General features: G+C 42.5%; 1 protein-coding gene across 5 annotated transcripts in view; it reads left to right on the top strand.

The window, feature by feature from the left end:
- Positions 1–12,763, top strand: part of XPNPEP3 (X-prolyl aminopeptidase 3) — a 72,305-nt gene that overhangs the window by 33,037 nt on the left and 26,505 nt on the right. The window lies entirely within an intron of this gene.

Below are 12,763 nucleotides of genomic sequence, written 5' to 3'. Positions count from 1 at the left end.
GCACATGCAGCAGAATACCTCAGAATCAGAGACCCCAAAATGGAATCTCAGCTAGGGATTTTTGTTTTTTTTGGTCACATAATCATATTCCTGCTATATAACAGTAAAGCCCCCCAGAGGTTTCACAGAGACCAAGTGTAAACCATAAATCTCATTGGCTACCCCAAAACTCCTTATTTCATTTATTCTCTCCAAGGTGTTGGCCATTGACTTAATGTAAAAAAATTTTTTACTGTGGTGAAATATGCATAATATAAAATATATCATTGTGACCTTTTTTTTTTTTTTTTTTTTTTTGAGACGGAGTCTTGCTCTGTCACCCAGGCTGGAGTGCAGTGGCCGGATCTCAGCTCACTGCAAGCTCCACCTCCCGGGTTTACACCATTCTCCTGCCTCAGCCTCCCGAGTAGCTGGGACTATAGGCACCTGCCACCTTGCCCAGCTAGGGTTTTTTTGTATTTTTTAGTAGAGACGGGGTTTCACCGTGTTAGCCAGGATGGTCTCGATCTCCTGACCTCGTGATCTGCCTGTCTCGGCCTCCCAAAGTGCTGGAATTACAGGCTTGAGTCACTGCGCCCGGCCATTGTGACTATTTTTAAGTTGCAATTCAGTGACATGAAGGATATTCACATTGTTGTGCCCACTTTTCCCGCCTTTTTCCATCATTCCAAATAGAAACTGTACATAAATCATAACTTCCCATTCTCCCTCCTCCAGCCCCCAGTAACCTCTCCTTTCTCTATGAATCTGCCTATTCTAGCTACTGCATAGAAATGGAATCATACAACATTTGGCTTTTTGTGACTGGCTTATTTCACTTAGCATAATGTTTTGAAGGTTCTTCCGTTAGAATTTCATTCTTTTTTTTTTTTTTAGATGCCCAGACTAGAGTGCAGTAGCATGATCACAGCTCACTGCAGTCTCGACCTGGGTTCAAGTGATCTTCCCACCGTAGCCTCCCAAGTAGCTAGGACCATGGCCGCATGCCACCATGCCTGCTAATTTTTTAAAATTTTTTATAGAGACAGGGTTTATCAGTGTTGTCCAGGCTAGTCTCGAGCTCCTGAGCTCAAGCAATCCGCCCACCTTGACCTCCCAAAGTGCTGGGATTACAGGTGTGAGCTGCCATGCCCAGCTTCATTATTTTTAAAGACTGAATAATATTCCATTGTATGCATATGCCATATTTTATTTGTCCATTCATCCTTTGATAAACATTTGGTTTCCTTCTACGTTTTTTTTTTTTACTATTGTGAATAACGTTGCTGTGAATATAAGTGTACAAATATCTTGTGTTCAAGTCTCTTTCAATTCTATTTGGTATATACACACAACTGGAGTTGCTAGATCAAATGATAATTTTATGTTTAATATCTTGAGCACCACCATACTGTTATCCATAGTGGCTGCACCATTTCACATTCCCACTAGCAACACACCAAGGGTTCCAATTTCTCCACTCTACACCAACATTTGTTCTGTTTTTGTGGTAATAGCCAATCCTAATGGGTGTGAAGTGGTATCTTATCGTGGTTTGGATTTGTATTTCCCTAATAATTAGTGGTATTGGGCATCTTTTTATGTGCTTCCTGCCTTCCTAATGGTTTTGTTTTGTTTTTTTGTTGTTTTTTGCTTTCTTTTTGAGACAGTGTCTCGCTGTCACTCAGGTTGGAGTGCATGGTGAGATCATAGTTTACTGCAGCCTTGAATTCCTGGACTTAGGGGAGACTCTTGCCTCAGCCTCCTGAGTAGCTTGGATTACAGGCACATACTACCATGCCTGGCTAATTTTTTAGGTTTTTGTAGAGATGGGTTCTCACTATATTACCCAGGCTGGTATTGAACTCCTGGCCTCAAGAGATCTTCCGTCCTCAGCCTCCCAAAACACTAAGATCACAGGCATGAGCCACCATGCCCAGCTTCCTCTTAACAATTTCAATCAGTGTACTTCTTGCCACACCTTGACCAAGGAAGGAACTTTAGCAAAATAGCTCTGGCTAATTCTAAGCCCAGAATTAGCAGAACAGTTCACTCTGCCCCCATAACCAATATTAACTCTATTTTTTGATAAAACAGTAATCCTGAGTTGACAACAGTTAACTTCACTTCTCAATATCATATAGATAAAATATATAGACAAGCAGGGCACAGTGGCTCACCCCTATAATCTCAGCACTAAGGCCAAGGTGGGAGGATCACGTGAGGCAGCAAGGAGTTAGAGACCAGCCTGGCAACATGGCAAGACCTCACCTCTACAAAAAAACTATATTTTAATTAGCCAGGCATTGTGGCATACGCCTGTAGTCCTAATTACTCTGGAGGCTGAGGCAGAAGGATCACTTTAGACCAAGAGTTTAAGGTTGCAGTGAAGTATTATCACATCACTGCACTCCAACCTGGGTGACAAAGCAAACCCTGTCTCTAAAAAAATGCATACATAGAATCCAAACATTTACAATGATCAGTGAAGGGTTGGTACTGATTTAAAGAGACAGCTGAATTATCCAATTATACTTTCTTTTTTTTTTTTTGAGACGGAGTCTCGCTCTGTTGCCCGGGCTGGAGTGCAGTGGCCAGATCTCAGCTCACTGCAAGCTCCGCCTCCCGGGTTTACGCCATTCTCCTGCCTCAGCCTCCCGAGTAGCTGGGACTACAGGCACCTGCCGCCTCGCCCAGCTAGTTTTTGTATTTTTTTTAGTAGATACGGGGTTTCACCATGTTAGCCAGGATGGTCTCAATCTCCTGACCTCGTGATCCGCCCGTCTCGGCCTCCCAAAGTGCTGGGATTACAGGCTTGAGCCACCGCGCCCGGCCCAATTATACTTTCTTGTGTTTTTGTATGAACTGTACAGTCCTTTGGACTCCTTGATCCACGGTTTTCTGCACTTTATGGTATATATCTGCTGAGTTATTAGAAATAATAATCTATCATTAATCAAGTCTAAATATTCATCAAACCAATTCTCCTCCATAGGGATAACATCCCAACAGGACTTTAATTCAGTCTCTCAATATATTTGATCATCATCATCAGTATTATACTAAATTTTATAAGCTCCTAAAATACAATTTTACCTGACCCCATCTTACATCATGTAGCAGTACCATTGAAGCGAGAAGTCAGACAAAATTTAGCTGCTAAAGGCTTACATTAAAATAAAAATTAAGGCCAGGTGTGATGGCTCACACCTGTAATCCCAGCACTTTGGGAGGATGAGGCAGGAGAATCACTTATGCTCAGGAGTTCAAGACTAGCCTGGGCAACAGGGAGAGACCCCATCTCTACAAAAGATTTTTAAAAATAGCCAGGTGTTGTGGTCCCAGCTGCTTGGGAGGCTGAGGAAGGAGGATCACTTGAGCTGGGGCAGTTGAAGCTGCAGTGAGATTTGATCGTGCCACTGCACTCCAGCCTGGGCAACAGAGTGAGACCCCATCTCAAAAAAGAATAATAAAAATTAAAAAAATAAAATTAGCAAATAAGACAGCTGGATGCAGTGGCTCACGCCTATACTCCCAACACTTTGGGAGGCCAAAGTGGGCAGATCACTTGAGCCCAGGAGTCCAAGACCAGCCTGGGCAACATGGTAAAACCCTGTCTCTGCAAAATACAAAAAAATTAGCTGGGCATGGTGGTATGCACCTATAGTCCCAGCTCCTCAGGAGGCTGAAATGGGAGGATCACATGAGCCCAGGGAGGTCAAGGCTGCAGTGAGCTGAGATTGCACCACTGCACTCCAGCCTGGGTGACAGAGTGAGACCCTGTCTCAATAAAGAAATAAATAAAAGAAGACAAAATCATGGTGTAATTATTTTGTCCCTCCCTGTGCAATTTACCTCTTCTTATATACCATATATTATTTCTCATAGGAGTCTAGATCAGAGACCATATCTCTGCTATTTCAAGATTCAAAACATCTTGAAAACAGCCAGATTTTCTTCTCGAAAAGTTACATGATTTAGCCAGATGTGGAGACTCATACTTGTAATCCCAGCACTTCGGGAGGCCAAGATGGGTGGATCACTTGAGCTCAGGAGTTTGAAACCAACCTCAGCCTCATAGTAAGACCCCATTTCTACAAAAAAATAATGTTTTAATTAGCTGGATGTGGTGGCACATGCCTGTAGTCCCAAGTACTTGGGAGGCTGACATGGAAAGATCACTTGAGCCCAGGAAGTCAAGGCTGCAGTAAGCCATGATCATGCCACTGGTTACATGGTTTAGCTGGGCGCAGTGGCTCACGCCTGTAACCCAGCACTTTGGGAGGCTGAGGCCGGCAGATCACGAGGTCAGGAGATCAAGACCAGCCTGGCTAAGACGGTGAAACCCCGTCTCCACTAAAAATACAAAAAAATTAGCCGACTGTGGTGACGGGCACCTGTAGTCCCAGCTACTTGGGAGGCTGAGGCAGGAGAATCGCTTGAACCCGGGAGGCAGAGGTTGCAGTGAGCAGAGATAGCGCCACTGCACTCCAGCCTGGGTGACAGAGTGAGACTTCGTCTCAAAAGAAACAAGAGAAGAAAAGAGAAGACATGACACGACCCTAGTCCTGTTTAAAGTTTGTCCAGGATCCACAAACTGCACTACAGGAAAAGAATGCTTGGCACTCAGTTGCATTGTTGGAGCTGTTAAAAAGCACCTCAACCGGTTGCATCCTTTAGTTAGAATTTCCATAGACCAGAGGGTCCAAGTCTCCCATGCATGCACAACATGGGGTTCTGCCATGGGAATGAATCACTGGCAGTCATGCTTGGTATCCCTTGGACTCCATTTAAATTAAGGTATCTGTAATGCAGCTTGTGTTCACATGCAAGCTTATTCCTGTTGTTGGGTTGGTTTGGGCATGTTGTCATCATGCATGCTGTAAATTGTTAAGACCCATTTTGATAGCACTGTCTGTCATTTCAGCTTGCCACTTTTGTTCTTACTCCTGAAATAGGATGCCTTCAAGGCGCCCTATTGGCATTGGCAAATCTATTTCTTTCTCTTTTTTTTTTTTTTTTTTTGAGATGGAATCTCGCTCCGTCACCAGGCTGGAGAGCAGTGGCGCGATCTCGGTTCACTGCATCCTCCGCTTCCTGGGTTCAAGCAATTCTCCTGCCTCAGCTTCCCAAGTAGCTGGGACTACAGGCATGCGCTACCATGCCCAGCTAATGTTTTTGTATTTTTAGTAGAGACAGGGTTTCGCCATGTTGGCCAGGATGGTCTCAATCTCTTGACCTTGTGATCCACTCGCCTTGGCCTCCCAAAGTGCTGGGATTACAGGTGTGAGCCACCATGGCCGGCCAGCAAATTATTTTATCAGTATGTCTTTCCTCATTAAAAACAAATCCACCTGCCAGTTGCTCCTAGCCTGGCTCCTAATTCCACTAAGGCTCTTGTTTTGAGTATGGGAACATAACATGTTGTCACCATAAATATTAGTACAACTAATATTTGTACAACTGTTTCATTTGTACAACTGCTTTACTACAGCTAGGAAATAAATTTGAGACCCCAAAATATTGAGTCCCCCAGGCTTAGGTCATATGAGTGGTAGTCACATCTAAATAGAGTCGTTTGAATATGCTTTCCAGAATCATCCACATTGAGTTTTGAATTCTCAGAAATGTAGGCCCACCAGGTTATACCTTGTTATTTCTTTTTGTTACTGAGCCAAGTATCCCAATTTTCTCTCTACCTCCTTATGCCTATTCACCCACAATAACAATGCAAATAGCTATTTTTACAGATATTATAATAGATGGAACATGGCATGAGATAGCATTCTATCATATTCTGGTAGCTTTGTAAAACCTTTATCGTCTCAATTAATGGTTATATGTGCTAACTGAGATGATTATTCATCGATTTTCAAATTTAACTCGCTAAATATTCTCACAGGTTGCTTTCCTAACACAGATCCTTTATAATAGATACATCCGGCCAGCTGCTCACGCCTGTAATCCCAGCACTTTGAGAGGCCGAGGCAGGCAGATCACCTGAGGTTGGGAGTTCGAGACCAGCCTGACTGATACGGAGAAACTCAGTCTCTACTAAAAATACAAAATTAGGCCGGGCGCGGTGGCTCAAGCCTGTAATCCCAGCACTTTGGGAGGCTGAGACGGGTGGATCACGAGGTCAGGAGATTGAGACCATCCTGGCTAACACGGTGAAACCCCGTCTCTACTAAAATACAAAAAAAATTAGCCGGGCGAGGTGGCGGGCACCTGTACTCCCAGCTACTCGGGAGGCTGAGGCAGGAGAATGGCGTGAACCCGAGAGGCGGGGCTTGCAGTGAGCTGAGATCCGGCCACTGCACGCCAGCCTGGGCAACAGAGCCAGACTCTGTCTCAAAAACAAAACAAACAAACAAAAAAACCAAAATTAGCCAGGCATGTTGGTACATCCCTATAATCCCAGCTACTCAGGAGGCTGAGGCAGGAGAATCACCTGAACCCAGAAGGTGGAGGTTGCAGTCAGCAGAGACAGCACCATTGCACTCCAGCCTGGGCAATAAGAGTGAAACTCCAACTCAAAAAAAAAAAAAAAAAAAGATGTATCCTGTGAAACAGGAATCAAGATATAGCCTTATTTGTATTATTCCACATAGTCATGGATAGCTGTACCATTTCTTTTTGTTTTTTGTTTTTTGTGTTTTGAGATGGAGTTTCGCTCTTGTTGCCGTGGCTGGAGTGCAATGGCATAATCTCGGCTCCCCACAACCTCCGCCTCCCAGGTTCAGGTGATTCTCCTGCCTCTGCCTCCCAGGTAGCTGGTATTATAGGCATGTGCCACTACGCCTGGCGAATTTTGTATTTTTAGTAGAGATGGGGTTTCTCCATATTGGTCAGGCTGATCTAGAACTCGCAACCTCAGGTGATCCGCCTGTCTGGCCTCCCAAAGTTTTGGGATTACAGGTGTGAGCCACCACATCCAGCAGCTGTTCCATTTCTTCATCCGTTTTGAGGACATATGTCACTCCTGGAAGTGTGCTTGTTAGGTTGGCTATTGCCCAGCTCTCTTTTTGGCTCTTCAGAAGAGGAGGAGAACACTGGACGTGGTGGTGATGCCAGTAGTCCCAACTACCCGGGAGGCTGAGGCAGGAGGATCACTTGAGGTCAGGAGTTAGAAGCTATAGTAGACTGTGATACAGGTGCTGCTATGATAGTGCCTGTGAGTAGCCACTGCACTCACAGGCAGCACAGCAAGACTCTATTTCTTAAAAAGAAGGGGATTTCATAAGTTCTTCACCCCAAGGGGTATCTGAGTTAAAGCAAAGAGAGAATATTATTCTCTTGCTTTAAGCATCTCTTGAGGCACCAGAAGCATCTGTTGAGCTTCTGTACACTCATTTATTGACTTCCTTCCCCTTAGCAACAACCTTGCGTTTCTTAATCATTTTTAAATTTTTTTATTTATATATAAAGTGTACAACATATTTTGATATACATATGCGTAATACAGTGGTTACTGCAGTCAAGAAAATGCATTTATTATTAATTTGAATGCAAACCTTTCCCGCTGAAGGAAACTTCCTCAGTCAGCTATTGAGGTAGTCCAATCATAGGGAGATAAATTGGATAAATACAGAAAATGGCACTATACTGTTGGCAGCCAGGACAATTTTTATGAATAGTTTAAGCTTCAGTGGAGCCCACTGGTATATGTCACTGTTCAGTGCATCACTGGCTGACTTGAGTTCCTCCACCCATTTCATAGACTTGGTTGCCATTTCAAGAAATCAAGTTAGGCCATCAACTGTTGGTTCCAATCACCTTAAAATTCTGGCATAGAGTTTCTTTGGTATCAGCATGCCCTACTTTGATTGTTCCCTTAGAATTTTCATAGAGATTTCCAAAGAGCAGCTCCTCACATGGAGGGCTCTTTTATTGTCCAGTTATTTGTGACCCACTTGTTAGACCAATTGCAAGTCCATCAGTGACAGCCCAAAAATCAATATTTACCCAAATAATAGGGCTTTTGTGTCCAGTTCTTCTATCAGGACTATGATTATAGCCTGTAATTCAGTCCTGTTGACCAACTTGTACTTAACTTTTTCCATAGGATTTTACTTTCTGCTGGACTCTGAACATCTACTTTTCATACAGAATTGCCCTCAGTTCTAGAACAGCCATCTGTGAAGCAGTCCAGTTGCCTGGCATTCGTGGGCAAATAATAGAAAGGAGGGATCCTAGGGGGAAAAGACTACTTGCTCATGAATCTGATGATTCTTTCACATAGATCCCCTGGTAGCATGCTGCATATAGTTCATTTCCATTTTATGACACAGCTTCTTTGGACATTGTCCATCTTATTGAAATGCATTTCTTTTTTTTTTTTTTCCAATAGAGATTACTACTTTACTTTTCTTTTTTTTTTTTTTTTGAGACAAAGTTTTGATCTGTCGCCCAGGCTGGAGTACAGTGGCGTAGTCTCGACTCACTGCAACCTCTGCTTCCCGGTTTCAAGTGATTCTCCTGCCTCAGCCTCCTGAGTAGCTGGGATTACAGACGCCCACCACCATGCCCGGCTTATTTTTGTATTTTTAGTAGAGACGGGGTTTCACCATGTTGCCCAGGCTAGTCTTGAACTCCTGACCTTAGGTGATCCAACCGCCTCTGCCTCCCAAAGTGCTGGGATTACAGGCATGAGCCACCATGCCTGGCCCAGACTTTTTTAAATTAAAAAATTTATAACTTTTTTAAAAAATTGAATTACAGACCTTGAACCCTGGACTCTCAGATTAAAAATCTGATGCTCACGCAACTGAGCTATGCAGACTTCTAACCAGACTTTTTATCCCTTTCACAGCAGCATCCCCACATCCCATGAGTTAATTCTGTCATTCGTAAGTGCTTCATTAAGAGGCCCAGAGAGTATTGTACACTGTCTTACTCCGTCCAGTAGACGTAAAAGAGTTTCTTCTCCACCTCCAGGGCATTTTACTCACATATTTGTGAAAGGTCTTGTGTTCCCTGCCAGGAGTTGGGGTTATGAGATCCTGGCCTGCATATCAATATTCTTCATTTATTACCATGCTGATATTAAAACACAGCATTTTGACATCTGATGTTAGAGACTCATTGGAACCTTTCTCTTTCTAAACTTCCTTTTAACTCAGATAATAAACATATCTGCCTTGGGATTTTTATAGTCTGAGGAGTTTAATGACAGGCAGTTGTGGATCCCAAACCTTCCTGTAAAATTCTATCAGGGTTGGCCTTTGTCAATTTTTGTATCATTATTTTTGGAGAAACAGGGTTTCACCATGTTGGCCATGAGGTCCTGAGCTTGAGCACTCTGCCCACCTGGGCCTCCCAAAGTGCTGGGATTACAGGCATGAGCCACCACGCCTGGCCTCTATGTGTTTTTTATTTAATTGTGGTGAGATGCATATAAAATTTTATCATTTTAGGCCGAACACGGTGGCGCATGCCTGTAATTCCAGCACTCTGGGAGGCTGAGGCAGGTAAATCACTTGAGGCCAGGAGTTTGAGACCAGTCTGGGCAACAAGGCGAGAAACCCCATCTCTACTAAAAATACAAAAAATTAGCCGGGTGTGGTGACACATGCCTGTAATCCCAGCAGCTTGGGAGGTGGAAGTTACAGTGAGCTGAGATCATGCTATTGCACTCCAGACTAGGCAACAGAGTGAGACTCTCAAAAAAAAAAAAAAAAAAAATTTACCATTTTAGCCATTTTTAAATGCATGTCTTAAAAATGGCTAAAAATGGAAATTCAGTGACATTAGGTATATTCATACTGTGTGTGACCATTACTACTATCTTTTTTCAGACTTTTTTATCATCCCAAATAGAAATTGTACTCAATAAATAATAACTTCCCATTCTCCCCTCCTCCCAGCCCCTGGTAACTTTTACTTTTTCTGTGACTCTGCCTATTCTAGCTACTTCATATAAGTAGAAGCATACAGTATTTGTCTTTTTGTGACTGGCTTACTTCACTTAGTAAAATGTTTTCAGAGTTCATCCATTTTGTAGCATTTATCACAATGACATTCCTCTGTGGCTGAATGCTATTCCATTGTATGTATAGACGTTTCCTTCATCTTTTCATCTGTCTTTGGACACTTGGGTTGTTTCCATCTTTTGGGCTATGATGACTAATGCTGGTATGTACCTGGGTTTACAAATAATTGTTCAGGTCCCTGCTTTCAGTTCTTTGGGGTATATACCCAGAAGTAGAATTGTTAGATCTGTGGTGATTCTGTGTTTAATTTTTTTTTTCTTTTTTTGAGACAGAGTCTCCATTTGTTCCCAGGCTGGAGTGCAGCAGCACCATCTTAGCTCACTGCAACCTCCATCTCCTGGGCTCATGTGATCTTCCCACCTCAGCCTCCTGATTATATGTTTAATTTTTTGAGAAACCACCATCCAGTTTTCCACAGCACATGGACCATTTTACATTTCTACCAGCAATGTACAGGGGTTCCGGTTTTTCTACATTCTTGCCAATCAATGCTTGTTATTTTCTGCCATTTGAGTCCTAGCCACCTTAACGGGTATGAAATGACATCTCATAGTTTCTATTTGCATTTCCTTAACATGTTGAGGATATTTTCATGTGTTTATTGGTCATTTGTATATCTTATTTGGAGAAATACCAGTTCAGTTCCTTTGCCCATTTTTTAAATCGGGCTGGGTATTTTTGTTGTTGAGTTGTAGGAATTCCTTATATGTTTTTGATATTCCTAATCCGATATATGGTTTGCAAATATTCTCCCATTATGAGGGTTGGCTTTTTACTATTGATGGCATCCTTTAATGCTCAAGATTTTTTAATTTTTATAAAGTCCAGTTTGTTTTTTTGTTGTTGTTAACTGTGCTTTTGGTGTCATATCCAAGAAAATATTACCAAACCCAGTGTCATAAAGATATTCCCCTGTGTTTTCTTCTAAGAGTTTTATAGTTTTTTGTTTAGGTCTTTGAGCCATTTTGAGTTAATATTTATATATGGTGTAAACTAAGGGTCTAACCTTATTCTTTTTCATGTCCCCTTTCTTTCTTGATTTTATTTCTTTTGTAAAGTCCTAAACTTACTATCTTTTTATTATCCAGGAAGTTGGGATAAAAGATCTTAAACTGCCTTTTTACATCTTCCTGAGATCTAACAGCAAAGTCACATATGAAGTTCATGCTGGTGGATGCCTTTTATCACAGTATCATCATAACCTGGGTGAGGGGTAGCCAATAATGGAGTTCATTTCTGTCCTCATACAACCAGAACCATACTGTCTGCATCCACAGCTTTTCTGCAGCTTCAGGAGGCACTGACTGTATGACGAGGGAGGGGCAGGACAGTCGCCCATATCTAGATAACATATGATAGGCCCCTCCCTTCATCCATTTTAATAAACTAGGGGTTTCCCTGTGAACCATTCTCTCTCACTCAGCAGTATTCAAAATGAGAGATACTGTTCTTTGATCTAAAATTCTCAGGAACCATTTTTAACAAGAGTTCCTCAAGGTATTGCATGTAGTAATCTAGAAAATGGCTCATTTTCTTCACTGAATAGCCCCTTACATCCGTGTTTTTTTACCCATCACTGTCAACTTGCTGCTCGAATTATTTTAGCTGGGGTTGGTCTCAGTTGACTCATCAAAAAAAAAAAATGGTAGTAGGACAGTTTCTTTGGGTTGGAGCTCCATCTGTTGATCAAAAAGAGAAGCTCATCTAAAAGAGATTCTGAGCTTACTGTCAGCCAGCACTGAAGGCACTAACCAAACTACTGAATATTTAGACCTACCAGCAATTCAGAATTTCCTCCGAATCCATTTTGCTAGCTCATGAAGTTCAGGGTCTATCATTTCCACACTCCATGATTTCAAACATGTACCATAGCAAACCAAGGATGAATTTTTAAAGAAATGAGTCAGTTGTGCTGGGACAGCTGGATATCCACATGCAAAAGAATGAAGTTGTGACTAGGCACGGTGGCTCACACCTGTAATCCCAGCACTTTGGGAGGCCAAGGCGGGCAGATACGAGGTCAAGAGATAAGACCATCCTGGCCAACATGGTGAAACCTCATCTCTACTAAAAATACAAAAATTAGCTGGACGTGGTGGTGGGCACCTGTAATCCCAGCTACTTGGGAGGCTGAGGCAGGAGAATTGCTTGAACCTGGGAGGTGGAAGTTGCAGTGAGCCAAGATCATGCTACTGCACTCCAGTCTGGTGACAGAGCGAGACTCTGTCTCAAAAAAAAAAAAAAAAAAAGGAATGAAGTTGTACCCCTACTTCATACGTTATCTAAAAATTAATTAGCCAAGTGTGGTGGCATATGCCTGTAATCCTGAGTACTCGGGAGGCAGAGTCTCCCTTTGTTCCCAGGCTGCCGTGTGGCAATAGGAGAATCACTTGAACCCAGACCAGGAGGCGGAGATTGCAGTGAGCCAAGATTACACCACTGCATTCCAGCCTGGGCAACAGAGCAAGACTCTCTCACAAATTAAGTAAATAAATAAATAAAATGGATCAGTGACCTAAACTTAAGAGCTAAAATTATAAAACTATTAGGAAAAAACATAAGGGTGAATCTTCCTGACCTTGGATTTGCCAAAGGATTCTTAAGTATAATACCAAAAGTACAGGCACCAAAAGAAAAAGTAGATAAATTAGAATTTATCAATGTTTAAAACTTCTGTACGTCAAAGGACACTTTTCTCACACTGAGAAACAGCCTTAGAGGAAAAAAAAGGCTGGGCGCGGTGACCCATGCCTGTAATCCCAGTACTTTGGGAGGCTGAGGTGGGCAGATCA

The sequence above is a fragment of the Macaca fascicularis genome, chromosome 10, assembly GCF_037993035.2.
Source record: "Macaca fascicularis isolate 582-1 chromosome 10, T2T-MFA8v1.1".
Lineage (NCBI taxonomy): Eukaryota > Metazoa > Chordata > Mammalia > Primates > Cercopithecidae > Macaca > Macaca fascicularis.
This window is presented reverse-complemented; position numbering and strand designations above follow the sequence as displayed.